This window comes from Bufo bufo, chromosome 1 (genome assembly GCF_905171765.1).
Source record: "Bufo bufo chromosome 1, aBufBuf1.1, whole genome shotgun sequence".
NCBI classification, from domain to species: Eukaryota; Metazoa; Chordata; class Amphibia; order Anura; family Bufonidae; genus Bufo; species Bufo bufo.
Genome location: NC_053389.1, coordinates 778,230,350 through 778,246,634, shown reverse-complemented (window position 1 = coordinate 778,246,634; position 16,285 = coordinate 778,230,350). Strand labels below are relative to the sequence as shown.

Genomic DNA, 16,285 nt, shown 5'->3' with positions numbered 1-16,285 from the left:
ATTTGTCTTCCTACCTTTTGACTGAACCTGAAAATAGTATTTTGGAAAAAGGGCTCTCGTATGTACCAACACCTAAGTTCAACCTCTTTAGGACAATAGTTAATCTTAACTTATTTGTTAGAAAATTGAACATTTTCGTAACATAGAAAAGAAACAGAGTTTGGAACTTGGGGTCCCAACTAATATGGTGGCGGATGTACGACTCTTACAGAGTCTAGTGACTCCATTAGAAACCTAACTGGGAGAGGGGCCATTCACACCATTAAAGAACAAGAGTACTAGGACGGCACCCACTACTGACACAAACTGTATTGATGTCTTCTTAAATTTAGTGAGTACTGAACTCGAGTCCACACACTTACACCTAGCCCCTCAAAACTGTACACAGGAAGAATCACGGGCATTAGAGAGCTTGGCACAAAATAAGAACATAACTGTTAAGCCCTCTGATAAGGGAGGAAATACTGTCATAATGGACACAGACAGTTGCAAAATAATGTGTGAAAAACTTCTGGCCTCACGTGACTGTTATGAGATTTTAGAGGGAGACCCCACGATCAAATATAAACGTGAACTTAAGAGTATATTGGATACAGCAAAAAATAACAAATTAATTAGTCCAACTGAATACGAGTTCCTGTTCCCACAGCACCCGCAGATAGCGACATTCTATTGTCTGCCGAAAATGCATAAAGGGTGTGACCCACTCAAAGGTCGCCCAATAGTTTCGGGAATAAACAGTCTGAGTCAAAATGTAGGAATCTACATAGACAAAATCCTATCACCCTTCGTGCAATCACTTCCCTCATATGATAGGGACACAGGAGACCCTTTGAAACAACTAGAAGAGATACATCTAGAGGATGGGTGCATATTGGGGAGCATTGACGTGGAGGCCCTATATTCATCCATCCCGCATGAATGGGGCCTACACGAAGTGGCACATTTTCTGAGTACGTGTGGATGTCAATTTACGATACATAACAATTTTGTCCTTCAATTATTGGAGTTTGTATAATGCAGAAATTATTTCCTTTTCAATGGCAGGTTCTACCACCAGCTCAGGGGCACCGCGATGGGGTGTTCATGTGCCCCATCGTACGCAAATCTGCTCCTGGGCTGGTGGGAGGACACATTGGTCTTCTGTGATGAGACCATCTGTGAGGTCCAAAATGTCCCGATATGGGCACGTTATATAGATGACGTGCTGGTTGTCTTGAAAGGTGGCCGTAAGTCTTTTTCAGATTGGGCATCAAGCCTAAATAAAAATCAGATTGGCTTACGTTTCAAAATCAGAGTGTGACGAGAAGCGGTTGCCATTCTTAGATATCCTTATCACCAAAGACCAGGATGGTTGCCTGGAAACTACAATTTTTCGTAAACCAACCTCGACGAATTCCCTCCTGAGGTGGGACAGTTGCCACCCTTTCCCCCTCAGGAGGGGAATTCCTCGGGGTCAATATCTGAGAATAAGGAGAAATTGCTCTAAGGAGGTGGAATTCCAGAGACAGGCAACAAATCTGAAAAAACGTTTTATGGATCGGGGTTATCCCATTGGCACATTAACACCGGCTTATAGGGCCGCAAAAGCCCGCTCCCGCAGCTCCCTTCTTACCCCTAACAAGACGAGCAATATCGATAATGTGTCCCCAACAGGGATTCAGGAGACACGCTTAATCAGTACATTTAATGAAGCCTCCGCAGGCATAAGAGAAATAATTGCCAAACACTGGCATGTACTCAGGATGGACCCTGACCTCTGTACCACCATAAAAGAACACCCAAGTATAACATATAGGAGGGGAAAGAGTGTACGAGACTGGACGGTGAATAGTCATTTCTCTCCTAAACCGGCAAAAACCTGGCTGGAAAAAGGTATTTATGGTAACTACAGATGTGGGGGGTGCATAGCCTGCAAGTACATGCAGTGCGGAAAATCATTTAGGAGCTGAAACACAGGAAAAATATATATTATCAGGGATCTGATAAACGTTAAAACTATGGGGGTTGTCTATAAAATCACATGTTCCTGTAACAAGGAATATGTGGGCAAAACAAAAAGGGAACTGAGAAGAAGAATTGGCGAGCATATAAATGATGTCCATAACAGCAGGGATACCGTGGTCTCACGCCATGTATGTACTGAGCACTGCGGGGACCCAAGGTGCCTTTCTTTTATGGGAATCGAAAAAGTGAGGCCACCTTTAAGAGGTGGAGATTGGGATAGGAGAATCCTCCAATGTGAGGCAAGGTGGATTTTTTATCTGAAGACACTATATCCCAACGGCCTTAATAACCAACAAAGCTATACGTTTTTTATCTGAATGTTCAGCTATTATGACGGTCATAACATTACAATGACTCGTTTTATATCTGACTGTAGGATCTAATTGACTAAGATCTAAGATGTGCGGGAATTTGTCCCTTTTGGACCTTATTTTGGATGATTTCATTGCTAAAATCAAAATATTCCACTTGGCTATATTAAAGAATAGCGTAGAAATACTCTTTCTAGCCCTATATATACCCGATGACAAAAATGACATAAATTTATAGTCTTTATTTTGGTGCATAAATATACCTTTGTGTCTAATATATTTTCCTCATAAGCACCGCATGGCCAAGTGCATGTAGGAACAAGTATGGATGGGAAACCTGCCAGAGAAATCCATCTTTGAATGATTGCATTCTTTAAAACTGCCGTCCGGCATCTGAGACGGCTGATCAGCGTGGAGTGCCTGCGCGTCATCCGGTTGCTAGACGACGGGTGACGCTCAGACACATTCACATGTAACTTCCGGCAGCCCGAGTGATCACGTGACATCGACTTCCGGTGGAATGGAGCGCATGGAAATGGCGTGCGTTCCATGTGCGTTCCACCGTAGGAGGGTGGAGCAGGAGGGCGGACACAGCTGGAGGCGCTGATTTTAAAAGTTTAGGCGGCTGAATGGGCTGTGTTCTCACACTGCCGGCATTCAGCAGTGAGGTGAGACGAGGGTATCACTGGGGACACCTCTCCATATCCCGGCAGGGACGTGTACCACTGACCGTCCACACCACCTTGTATTTACAAGAAACTCTCTACTGAAACAGTAAGTTGAGACTACATACCTAATGCTGTCTAAATGTATATCCAAAAAGGCACATTGTAGTGACCACGCTTTGTATATCTCTCTCTGTGTATTTTTTGGAGAAACCTTCTGATTTCAATGAGCCCCTGATGAGCTCCATTTTTTATGGAATGAAACATGGCATGTAGGGCCATACAGTAAGGGACTTACAGGGAATAGGCCCCATTTAGGGACAGGATCTGTATGGGGTCGCCCCTGTCGGGTGCTCTGTGTCGTTGAGGCAGGTCTATGAGGATAGCCCCTGACCATCCATATAGGGAGGGCTCTAGACCAGGGCATTATAGGAGTATCCAGATTGCCATACCAACTTTACAATTGGACACCAGTGCCTGTGACCACACTGGAGCATTGTCGCCACCCACCAACCCTGACCGTGTACCTACAGGACGGGGTAAGACCCACCCAGTATTACCTTACCGTGGTCTTATATAGTGGCAAAATAAGTGTTTACATGTATGTATGTTTTTTTCGTCTTTGTCTCACTGCTACCACCAACGTTTTTAAGTGAAATCATAGTAAAAGTAAAATTTTATATATACTCAGTCCACATGTGGTAAATAAGTTTATAGGAGGTGTGACATATCTCTGCACACACGCACTTGGTGCATTGAGATAATTTTTTTGTATATAAGTAGCCTTATGCTGGTTTTAATATATTTAAAAAAAAAAAAAAAAAAAAAATTAATAAAAAATTGACACAGTATGGAGAAAGAAACAGAAATGGATTTAGGCCTAAATTAGCTATCATTTACAGATAACCTTGTGAGCTACCCTGTGTATTGGTGTAGTGATCACGTATATGCTGGTATAAAAAAATTGCAACCATGTGGAGACAAAAATAATTTGAAACAGATTGTGGCCTGCCACATAAATATCACGTTATCACTCACAGATAATTCTGTGCACTACCTTGCACTAAATGTAAGACAGCAAGGAAGTTGGCTTACATTTAGAAGCGGCGGTGGATGCGCCAAAGTTATGGAGAGGCCACCGCCTCTTCATAACTTCAGCGGATCCACCGCCAGATATAGGGGTTATTAAGACCGGCATCTAAAACACCGGTCTTAAAGGGATTCTGTCATGAGATTTGAGCCCTATAAGCTAAACATATGGCCAGGTCCGTACTAATAACATGAATCCTAAACTGCCCTTATTAAACCTGCTTGTGGCTCTATTAGCCCAAAAAACTGTTTTTTATAAGCTGTCACTCACCTACCTAAAGTGCCCAAGGGGTTTTACGTTAACCCAGGGTGCCCGCCCGCACCCCTCGCCGTCTGGTGCCCAGCGCCGCCTTCCTCACCTCAGCCCCGCCTCCGCAATCCTCCCGTCCCACTGCTAGATCCGGCGTCTGCGCACTAGGCTCAGCCTGATGCGCCGCGGACTCCTGGCAGCGGCTTTGTTGAGCGAAGTGCGCATGCGCATCAGGCTGAGCCTAGTGCGCAGGCGCCGGATCTAGCAGAGGGACGGGAGGATTCCGGAAGCGGGGCTGAGGTGAAAAAGGCGGCGCTGGGCACCAGACGGCGAGGGGTGCGGGCGGGCACCCTGGATTAACGTAAAACCCCTTGGGCACCTTAGGTAGGTGAGTGACAGCTTATAAAAACCAGTTTTTTGGGCTAATAGAGCCACAAGCAGGTTTAATAAGGGCAGTTTAGTATTCATGTTATTAGTATGGACCTGGCCATATGTTTAGCTTATAGGGCTCAAATCTCATGACAGAATCCCTTTAATAAATGACCCTGAGTGTCTAAGCAACACTTTTAACCCATTTACACAACACGGGCCATATGTACAGTACAGACCAAAAGTTTGGACACACCTTCTCATTCAAAGAGTTTTCTTTATTTTCATGACTATGAAAATTGTAGATTCACACTGAAGGCATCAAAACTATGAATTAACACATGTGGAATTATATACATAACAAACAAGTGTGAAACAACTGAAATATGTCATATTCTAGGTTCTTCAAAGTAGCCACCTTTTGCTTTGATTACTGCTTTGCACACTCTTGGCATTCTCTTGATGAGCTTCAAGAGTAGTCCCCTGAAATGCTTTTCACTTCACAGGTGTGCCCTGTCAGGTTTAATAAGTGGGATTTCTTGCCTTATAAATGGGGTTGGGACCATCAGTTGCGTTGAGGAGAAGTCAGGTGGATACACAGCTGATAGTCCTACTGAATAGACTGTTAGAATTTGTATTATGGCAAGAAAAAAGCAGCTAAGTAAAGAAAAACGAGTGGCCATCATTACTTTAAGAAATGAAGGTCAGTCAGTCAGCCGAAAAATTGGGAAAACTTTGAAAGTAAGGGCTATTTGACCATGAAGGAGAGTGATGGGGTGCTGCGCCAGATGACCTGGCCTCCACAGTCACCGGACCTGAACCCAATCGAGATGGTTTGGGGTGAGTTGGACCGCAGAGTGAAGGTAAAAGGGCCAACAAGTGCTAAGCATCTCTGGGAACTCCTTCAAGACTGTTGGAAGACCATTTAAGGTGACTACCTCTTGAAGCTCATCAAGAGAATGCCAAGAGTGTGCAAAGCAGTAATCAAAGCAAAAGGTGGCTACTTTGAAGAACCTAGAATATGACATATTTTCAGTTGTTTCACACTTGTTTGTTATGTATATAATTCCACATGTGTTAATTCATAGTTTTGATGCCTTCATAGTCATGAAAATAAAGAAAACTCTTTGAATGAGAAGGTGTGTCCAAACTTTTGGTCTGTACTGTATTTTGTGATCTGCAAATTATGGATGTTGTCCATGTGCCATCTGCATTTTTTTGCAGACCCATTAACTGGCCTGCATGTTGCAGACCACTATAGGACATCACGTTTTCTATCCTTTGCAGAACAGACATGCGGATGCGGAAAGCAAATTACTTTTATGTGCTTTCTGCCTCCATATGTCCGTTCTGCACAAGACAGAAATTGTGACATGTCCTATACTTCTCTACAAAATGTGGACTGCAAATGGGTCTAAAAAAATATGCAGATCGCACATAGACCGCATCCATATCTTGCCGATCCGCAGGCTGCAAAATACATTAGATCTTGTGAATGTAGCCTCACATTGTGGGGACCAGGGACAGTCACAGGATGGCCAGAGCGGGACAGGGATGATGGGTGGGGTAAAACAAATAACTTACCAAGTCAAGTTCAGTGTCTGGCTGGGACAGTGGGCACAGGCAGCCTCTCGTCCTCACTCAATTCCTCCTAAGTTGCTGGCTTGCTGCAGGCCTCCCACATTCAGGAGGGCAAGGTGGGGACGGAGCTACTAACACCATGAAACAGCACAGGCCTGGCTGAGCTCATTTCAAGCTCTTCATGGCTGCCCCAGTGCCCAGCACATGACAGGCCTCGGCTGTCAGGAGGTGGGGCGATCACAGATACAGCTGAGGACGTGCTGCTCAGAGCTGTGGATGGCACAGCAGGTCCTAAGACACAAGTCAGATAGTGAGACAAAGGTTGCCAGGGATGCCCCTTCTACATGCTGGATGGAGTGATGAATGGTGAAGCGGGGAGCCTGCAGCTCTCTGCTTCACTATTAGGGCCCTTGCTCATGACCGTATGCCCTCCGAGACATATGGTCCGTGAGTGGGCCATATGTCCCAGAGCGGCATTGATCGTGCGCACGGGAGAACACAGCATCATAGATTACAATGATGCTGTGCACATCGGGTCACCCGCGGGACTATTGTACCGCACTCATATGATCTTATGAGTGCAGGACAATAGCCCCGCGGGTGTCCCAACGTGAACAGCATCATTGTAACCTATGTGTGCTCCAGTGCGCACGATCAATGCCACTGCTGGACATATAGCCCGCTCACGGATGTATGTCTCGGATAGCATACGGTCGTGTGCAAGGGCCCTTACAATCAGCTGTCTGTGCGTCCTGTTGACGCAAAGGCAGCTGAGCTGGAGGGCCCCCTCCCAAGCTAGGCCCCTGTCCAGCTGAACCGGCTGCACAGGCGAAATGTCCGCCCCTGCCTCACAATGGTTATGCCCCTTCACAGAAGTTATGCCAAGATATGTGCCCCCCCTACAGTAGTTATGCCAATATATGTGCCTCCCTACAGTACATATGCCCATATACTGTATGTGCCCCCTCACAGTAGATATGCCATGATATGCCTCCTTCACAGGCAGTGAAAAAACAAACAAACAGTAAATACTCACTTTGTTCCTCCGATTATCACAGCTAGTGATGAGCGAGGTTTACAAAAATTTGCTGAATTTCACTAAAGCCTCTTTCAAACGGGCGAGATTTCCGCACGGTGAACGCATTGCACCCGCACTGAATCCGGACCCATTCATTTATATGGGTCTGTGCACATGAGCGGTGATTTTCACTCATCACTTGTGCGTTGCGTGAAAATCGCAGCATGCTCTATTTTGTTCGCTTTTCACACAACGCTGGCCCCATAGAAGTGAATGGGGCTGCGTGAAAATCGCAAGCATCTGCAAGCAAGTGCGGATGCGGTGCGATTTTCACACATGGTCTCTAGGAGATGATCGGGATGGGGACCCGATCATTATTATTTTCCCTTATAACATGGTGATAAGGGACATAATAACATTCTTAATACAGAATGCTTAGTAAAATAGGGCTGGAGGGGTTAAAAAAATAATAGTAATTTAACTCACCTCATCCACTTGTTCGCGCAGCCCAGCTTCTCTTCTTTTTTCTTCTTTGCTGTGCAGGAGGAAAAGGACCTGTGGTGACATCACTGCGCTCATCACATGGTCTGTCACATGATCCATCACCATGGTGATGGATCATGTGATGGACCTTGTGACGAGTGCAGTGATGTCATCAAAAGTCCTTTACCCAGGTCCTGAAGAAAGAAGAAAAACCGGGCTGCGCGAACAAGTGGATTGAGGTGAGTTAAATTATTTTAGATTTTTTTTTTAAACCTCCAGCCCTTTTTTACTTAGCATTCTGTATTAAGAATGCTATTATTTTCCTTTATAACCATGTTATAAGGGAAAATAATGCAATCTACACAACACCTATCCCATGCCGATTTTTCTCACGCGTGTGCAAAACACATTAAAATGTTTTGCACTCGCGCGGAAAAATCGCGCATTTTCCCGCGACGCACCCGCATCTTATCCGGCCCAAATCCATGATACCTGTGTGAAAGAGGCCTAAGAAAGTAGCACCCCCTGTCATTGAACCCCTCAGAGGCCACTTTCATTGCTGATCGCGGCATCTGAGAATAATAGTGAGGGCTTTCAGGGGTTAAACCATTGGGGGGGGATGCACACTTTATCCATTTGAGCATGAAGAGGCTGCCACAGCCAGACAACCCCTTTAAGTTGTATCACAATTCATGAGTGATTGTATTTGATGTATTAGATGTATGTCCATTGGAACTAGACCTAAAGAGTTGGGATCCCTCTAAATAATTGAAGGTTTTAGCAATGTTGTGTCCACATTTGTAATATCTCTTCACACCTAACCATGTGTTGTTTCACCTTTTACTAGTGAATACACATACATTCTAGCTGTCTTACAATAGGGACTTTTTTGGTATAACTTGTCCTCTCAGCAATGATGTTCTTACCGTTTTTTTCACCCTATAAGATGCAAATGTGGAGGAAAAATGTCAGTGTGTCTTTTGGGGTGAATGTTAATGAGGGCTTCCATTATGGAAGTGCTCATTAGAACAACAGGACTGAGAAGTGGTGAATACAGCGCCCCCTGTGCTTACGCTGTACTCACCACTAGTGATGAGCAAAGTGGAATTCGACCCTAATTTTAGGATAAATTGGATTCACCTTGAAGCCTTCCTTGGATTCCTCATGCTTCGTGGTAGCGAATCAATTTAATCTGAAATAGTTAAAAAAAAAAAAAAAATCATATTTACTTCCTCCATTTGCTCGCGATGGGCCGGTATCTTGATTAAAGATCTTGGTCGAAATCCCGTGCTCGGTGACGTATGACATCACCACGCTAGCCGACATGATGACGTCATCCCGAAGCGCGCAAGATTTTGCACCAGTTCTTTAAGCAAGATGGCGGCCGCCAGGCCATCGCAAGCAAATGGAGGCGGTAAGTTTGATTTAAAAATAAATTATGGTAATTTCACACAGTTTTCACACTTAGATGCCGCGATCATGTATGAACGCGGCATGTGAGGGTACAATGTTGGGGAGCGGCACTATCGCAGCTCCCTGACATTGCACCCGCTACTTACCAAAAAATGCGCTTCGTGGCAAAGTAATTAGTCTCTAAGCAAATTTTTGGGGAAAATTCAGCGAAGCAGCTGAATCGAACTTTTTAGAACTTCGTTCATCTCTACTGACCACATCCCGCTTTTCTCCTAGAAGAGCGCTGGATCCCAGGAGCAGCAGCGTCAGTGGCGTCCAGAACAGGAGAGGTAAGTTAATTTTTTTTCTCTCTGATCTGGGATCTGATTGATGTCTGATTCGGGGTTTAACCCCTTAAGGACTCAGCCCTAATTTCACCTTACGGACTTTTTTGAAAATCTAACCAGTGTCACTTTAAGTGGTGATAACTTTAAAAAGCTTTGACTTATCTAGGCCATTCTGAGATAGTTTTTTCGTCACATATTGTACTTCATGACACTGGTAAAATGAAGTCAAAAAAATTACCAATTTTTTTTTTTTAATTTCAAATTTCCAAGTTTCCATTTCTCTACATAGTAATACCTCCAAAAATAGTTATTACTTTACATTCCCCATATGTCTACTTCATGTTTTGATCATTTTGGAAATTATATTTTATTTTTTGGGGATGTTACAAGGCTTAGAAGTTTAGAAGCAAATCTTCAAATTTTTCAGAAATGTATCAAAAAAATATTTTTTAGGGACCAGTTCAAGTCTGAAGTCACTTTGCGAGGCTTACATAATAGAAACCACCCAAAAATGACCCCATTCTATAAACTAAACCCCTCAAGGCATTCAAAACTGATTTTACAAACTTTGTTAACCCTTTAGGTGTTCCACAAGAATTAATGGAAAATATTTTACTTTTTTGGCAGATTTTCCATTTTAATAATTTTTTTCCAGTTACAAAGCAAGGGTTAACAGCCAACCCAAACTCAATATTTATGGCCCTGATTCTGTAGTTTACAGAAACACCCCATATGTGATCGTAAACAGCTGTACGGGCACACGGCAGGGCGCAGAAGGAAAGGAATGCCATACGGTTTTTGGAAGGAAGATTTTGCTGGACTGTTTTTTTTGACACCATGTCCCATTTGAAGCCCCCCTGATACACCCCTAGAGTAGAAACTCCAGTGGCCCCATTTTAGAAACTACGGGATAGGGTGGCAGTATTGTTGGTACTAGTTTAGGGTACATATGATTTTTGGTTGCTCTACATTACACTTTTTGTGAGGCAAGATAACATGATATAGCTGTTTTGGCACCGTTTTTATTTTTTGTTATTTACAACATTCATCTGACAGGTTAGATAATGTGATATTTCTATAGACCAGGTTGTCACGGTTGCGGCGATACCTAATATGTATACTTTTTTTTATTTATGTAAGTTTTACACAATGATCACGTTTTAGTGTTTCCATAGTCTGAGAGCCATAATTTTTTCAGTTTTTGGGAGATTACCTTGGGTAGGGTATGATTTTTGCGAGATGAGATGACGGTTTTATTGGCACTATTTTGGGGTGCGTGTGACTTTTTGATCGCTTGCTATTACACTTTTTGCGGTGTGAGGTGACAAAAAATTGTTTATTTAGCACAGTTTTTACTTTAAATTTTTTACAGTGTTCATCTGAGGGGTTAGGTCATGTTATATTTATAGAGCCGGTCGATACAGACGCGGCGATACCTAATATGTATACTTGTTTTTTATTTATGTAAGTTTTACACAATGATTTCATTTTTGAAGCAAAACAAATCATGTTTTAGTGTTTCCATAGTCTGAGAGCCATAATTTTTTCAATTTTTGGGCGATTACCTTGGGTAGGGTATGATTTTTGCGGGATGAGATGACAGTTTTATTGGCACTTTTTTGGGGTGCGTGTGACTTTTTGATCGCTTGCTATTACACTTTTTGTGATGTAAGGTGACAAAAAATTGTTTATTTAGCACCGTTTTTATTTTAAAATTTTTACGGTGTTTATCTGAGGGGTTAGGTCATGTGATATTTATATAGAGCCGGTCGAGACGGACGCGGCGATACCTAATATGTATACTTTTTTTTTATTTATGTAAGTTTTACACAATAACAGCTTTTTTAAAACCAAAAAAATCATGTTTTAGTGTCTCCATATTCTGAGCCATAGTTTTTTTTATTTTTTGGGCGATTGTCTCAGGTAAGGGGTCATTTTTTGCGGGATGAGGTGACGGTTAGATTGGTACAGTTTTTATTTTTTACGGTGTTCATCTGAGGGATTAGGTCATGTGATATGTTTATAGAGCCAGTCGATACGGACGCGGCGATACCTAATATGTATACTTTTTTTTTCCCCCTATTTTTTACAATTTTTTTTTAACTTTATTAGGGGAAAATGAAGTTTTTGTTTATTTTTACTTGAAACTTTACATTTTTTGGGGGGAAAACTTTCTTTTTTTTACTTTTTTTTTCACTTTATTTTTTGTCCCACTTTGGGACTTGAACTTTTGGGGGTCTAATCCTTTACAATGCATTCCAATACTTCTGTATTGGAATGCATTGGCTGTATGAGTAATACAGTGAGTATTACTCATACAGCTTCCGGCCTGTGAGATCCAGGGGGCTGGATCTCACAGGCTCATCACCGGAAGGCAGCGCGATGCCTTCCTTAGGCATCGCGCTGCCTTCCATGCCATCGTGTCCCCCCTACAGCCGCATGGGGATCCGATGGCACCGCCACACGCCACCACAAACCGCAGGTAAAGCCGCAAACCGCAGGTCTGAATTGACGGGACCCCCCCCGCACATTTAGCCAAGGTGCCTGCTCAATGATTTGAGCAGGCACGGGGTTCCGATCACCGCCTGCCGCGTGGCGGTGATTGGAAATACACATGACGTACCGGTACGTCATGGGTCCTTAAGGACTTGGGAAACATGCCGTACCGGTACGTCATAAGTCCTTAAGGGGTTAATTTACATTGGTGGTCTGATCTGAGGTCTGATGAAAACAATTTTTTTCCTATTTCCCTTCTCTAATATAAAATATGGTAAATATTTTATCTTGATAAAGTATCAGTAAACATTTTAGCAACCATGAAATGTCCTTGAGAAGGGACATAAGGGTTATTTTCCCTTATGTCCCTTCTCAAGGACATTTCATGGTTGCTAAAATGTTTACTGATACTTTATCAAGATAAAATATTTACCATATTTTATATTAGAGAAGGGAAATAGGAAAAAAAATATTTTTTTCCTACTTATTATCGTATGCTCCAGGAATTACAATACGGTCTAATTTTTTCTCTAAGATAATGCACAAACAGTGCCCCCCGGAGCAGAGCCGTCCAAATTACTGGACTTCTATAGATGGATGAAGAAATCTGTATTTGGGGTGAGTCAGATGATAACATCATTATCCCACATCTATCAGTTCTATTATACTGTATATCAGAGCTCTCTTCTTTAGATATGTCCATGTTATGTCCAAGTGAAGCCTCATCTAAGTACATACTTACCAACATTGGGACAAGTAGACCCCAACCCTGGAATGGCCCAAAACATTGTGGAAATTCCCATTTATGTGCCTCCCAGCAAAATATTCTGCCTGTGGGTGAACACTCCGTTAGCCCAGTTCCCCACGACAAATGGAACAGATCAGTCATTGGCGATCTGCTTTGGTCTGTCTGGTGGCCAGGCGCAGAAGTTGATATGACGTCACTTGCTGCCAGCACCAGACTGTCATTCGCAGGGTTAATGGTGGAGATCACAGCTTCCTGTTTCACCGCTGTATTCAACTGAATCCATGGCCTAACGACACGGATATAGTTGCCAGGGGAATTCACCCCCCTCCCCATCTCTGGGGCCCCATACAATTGTGTTGCCTGCATAAGTGTCAAATCCATCACTACTACAGGAAAGCAGTGACGACTGACACCCATTACTGCCCCCCTGATAAGTCACTTCTTATTTTGAAATCTGCTTTTCTTTTAATTGTCTCACATTTTATTGTAGGTTGTTCCACCGGCTGTTCTGCCCCCTCAATGAAGGCTTTGACCTGTTTTGGGACTGCTGTGCCGTATACAGGAGACGGTGATTGGGGTAAATAACTATTTAAAATCACTGAAAACCATATATTGTCAATTGCATCTACCATTTTCAGTGATTTTCTGTTTCTTATAAGCCCCATCCGCACATTTGTTTTACATGTGGTCTGTTGCGGGTATCCTCCATTGTATGCATGGGGATTGCTGTTAGCAACGGACCACATGTGCAGGATTTTCTCTCCCGGGTAAAAATGTGCTACAGCATAAGGGGTTTTGACCATCTTAAGCATCTTTTGCCTTTTGACCACTTTATTCAGTGATTTTGTTTGTATATGTAATATCCTTGGAATAGAATGACGTATCTCCTCTACAAGCACCCACCACTTAGGGTGTGCAGATCTCATCCTTTTCTCCGACTTTATGCACCTATCATAAATTGTCCATACGGCATAGGTCCTGTGCCACATTGAGATACCTTGATGGGGTGCGCGGGCTCTGGTATGTTCTTGACGTGGTGAGTGGCTTATTACGCTTTGGCCAAAATGTACACCAATGCCTCATTCAACATCCAGCATGGAGGCAGGGCGGAGTGCTGGTTGCAGAGTGCTATTGCATTTGTGTCTTTTTCTTTGTATATGTATTTCGCCATAGCGATGTGCACCTGCATATAGGGTTGTGCTGACTGAATCCCCCACATTTTTTCTTTGTAGTATATATTGGTTGGCGTGGCGATCTCCATGCAGCCATGCACACCTGACCAGTTAATCTGCCCTGGAGGCTGGTTTTAAAGTCAGTATAAAACTGAGTCTACTTCTACAGGGCCTACCAGTAGCCATTTGGCTCCAGGAGAAGTATATAGTGGGCTCAGCATGCATGTTGGTACTTGCATCCCTGGATCCGATGAAAGCTGTAACGGCACCGGACGGGGTTAAAAGCAGAGTGTGCCTGGCGTTCATGCTGTACCTGTGCTCCCTGGACTTTGTGTGGCTGTCATGGCCCATAAACAGGTAAGAACTAGTGTTAGGGACCACTCATAGAGGCGACCTTGACGTGGTGAGTGGCTTATTACGCTTTGGCCAAAATGTACACCAATGCCTCATTCAACATCCAGCATGGAGGCAGGGCGGAGTGCTGGTTGCAGAGTGCAATTGCATTTGTGTCTTTTTCTGGTATGTTCTTGATATAAGAATATATTGGTGAAAGTCTCATTTTAATATCAGTGTGAGGGTTTAGCCATATATTGTCATATGCATCTACAATTGTAGTGCACCATTTTCAGTGATTTTATATTTCGTATAAGCCCCATCCGCACATTTGTCTTACATGTGGTCTGTTGCGGGCATCCTCAATTGTATGCATTTTTTGGTGGTGATTGCTGTTGGCAACGGATCAGATGAGCAGGATTTGCTCCCCCGGTTAGTAAAGTGCTACAGCATAAGGGGTTTTGAGCATTTTCTGCTTTTTAAGACCTGTGTAGGATATTTTTGTGGTACATGTGGTCCACTGCCGGCATCCTCCATTGTATACATTTTTGATGGGGATTACTGTTAGCAACGGATCACATGAGCAGGATTTGCTCCCCCGGTTAGTAATGCGCTACAGCATAAAGGGTTTTGAGCATCTTTTGCCTTTTGACCACTTTATTCTGTGATTTTGTGAGTAACTATTTACCATCAATATTATACAAACATGTTACCTAAGTTCTGTAACTTCTCTCCATAAATCACCCATTTCCCCAGGGGTCACATCTGTAGTCGTGGCTCGCTCAAGATTTAATGAGAGGATGAGGGGCGAGCAGATTGTTAAGGCTTATTCACATTCTTCTTTTTCAGATTTTTATAGAAAGACCTGTCCCAGCAAAGGAGCAACCGTCTCGGATGAAGAAGATCCTTGGGTGAGTCGAGGAGAATTTCTTCGAAGTAGACACTTCTGGAGTATTTTACTTGATACTAGACTGAATTTATGACATATAATTTCCCTCCCAAAACCAAGAATCTTATAGGAATGAAGAGACTTAAGACAAACACAACCACCATAATATTCATAGTAACATAGTAACATAGTTTATAAGGCTGAAAATAGACATCTGTCCATCCAGTTCAGATGGGGCAGTGCGACGTGGTGGCCTCTTTTCACATGGTGCGGTGCTGCGTGGTGGCCATTGTTGCTGTGGTGCTGTGCTGGTAGGTAGGTGGGACCCAGTGCCGAGGTGGCATTGCCAGGCAGCAGGGGTGCTGTTTGGCTGCTGGGTCCTGCAGCCTGCTGGTGCGGTGCTGTGGTGCTGGCGGTTGCCGCACAGTGCCAAAGCCAAATTTGGAGGTCGGCCTGCAGTGCTGCGCCAAGTTTAGAGTAGGTCCCACTCAAAGAGGCAACCTTGACGCAGTGAGTGGGCTTATGCCTTTTGATCAAAATGTACACTAATGCCTCTTGTATAAGCATGCAGTATAGGGGGCAGTACACTGAATATTGCACTAAGAAGCGAGGTTAATTAGATCAAAGCATAGCTTGTGGATGTGCGATCCAGTTCTCTTTTTCTCCATTTGACATTTGTCCATCTAGTTCAGCCTGTTATCCTACAAGTTGATCCAGAGGAAGGCCAAAAAAAATAATATATGAGGTAGAAGACAATTTTCCCCACTTTAGGGCAATCAGAATAACTCCCTGGATCAACGACTCCTTTCTAGTAGCTACAACCTCTAATATTATTACACTCCAGAAATACATCCAGGCCCTTCTTGAACTCTTTTAGTGAACTCACCATCACCACGTCCTCAGGCAGAGAGTTCCAAAGTCTCACTGCTCTTACCGTAAAGAATCCTCTTCTATGTTTGTGTACAAACTTTCTTTCCTCCAGACACTGAGGATGTCCCCTCGTCACAGTCACAGTCCTGGGGATAAATAGATGATGGGAGAGATCTCTGTACTGACCCCTCATATATTTATACATAGTTTTAGATCTCCCCTGAGTTGTCTTTTTTCTAAAGTTAATAACCCTAATTTTGATAAT

General features: G+C 43.4%; 1 long non-coding RNA gene across 1 annotated transcript; it reads left to right on the top strand.

Annotated features, from left to right (window-relative positions):
- Window positions 1-12,521: 12,521 nt before the first annotated feature.
- LOC120987233 lies at window positions 12,522-15,175 on the top strand. The gene is made up of 3 exons (XR_005775962.1): window positions 12,522-12,626; window positions 13,247-13,333; window positions 15,111-15,175. It is a non-coding gene; the product is annotated as an uncharacterized LOC120987233 (long non-coding RNA).
- Window positions 15,176-16,285: the final 1,110 nt, after the last annotated feature.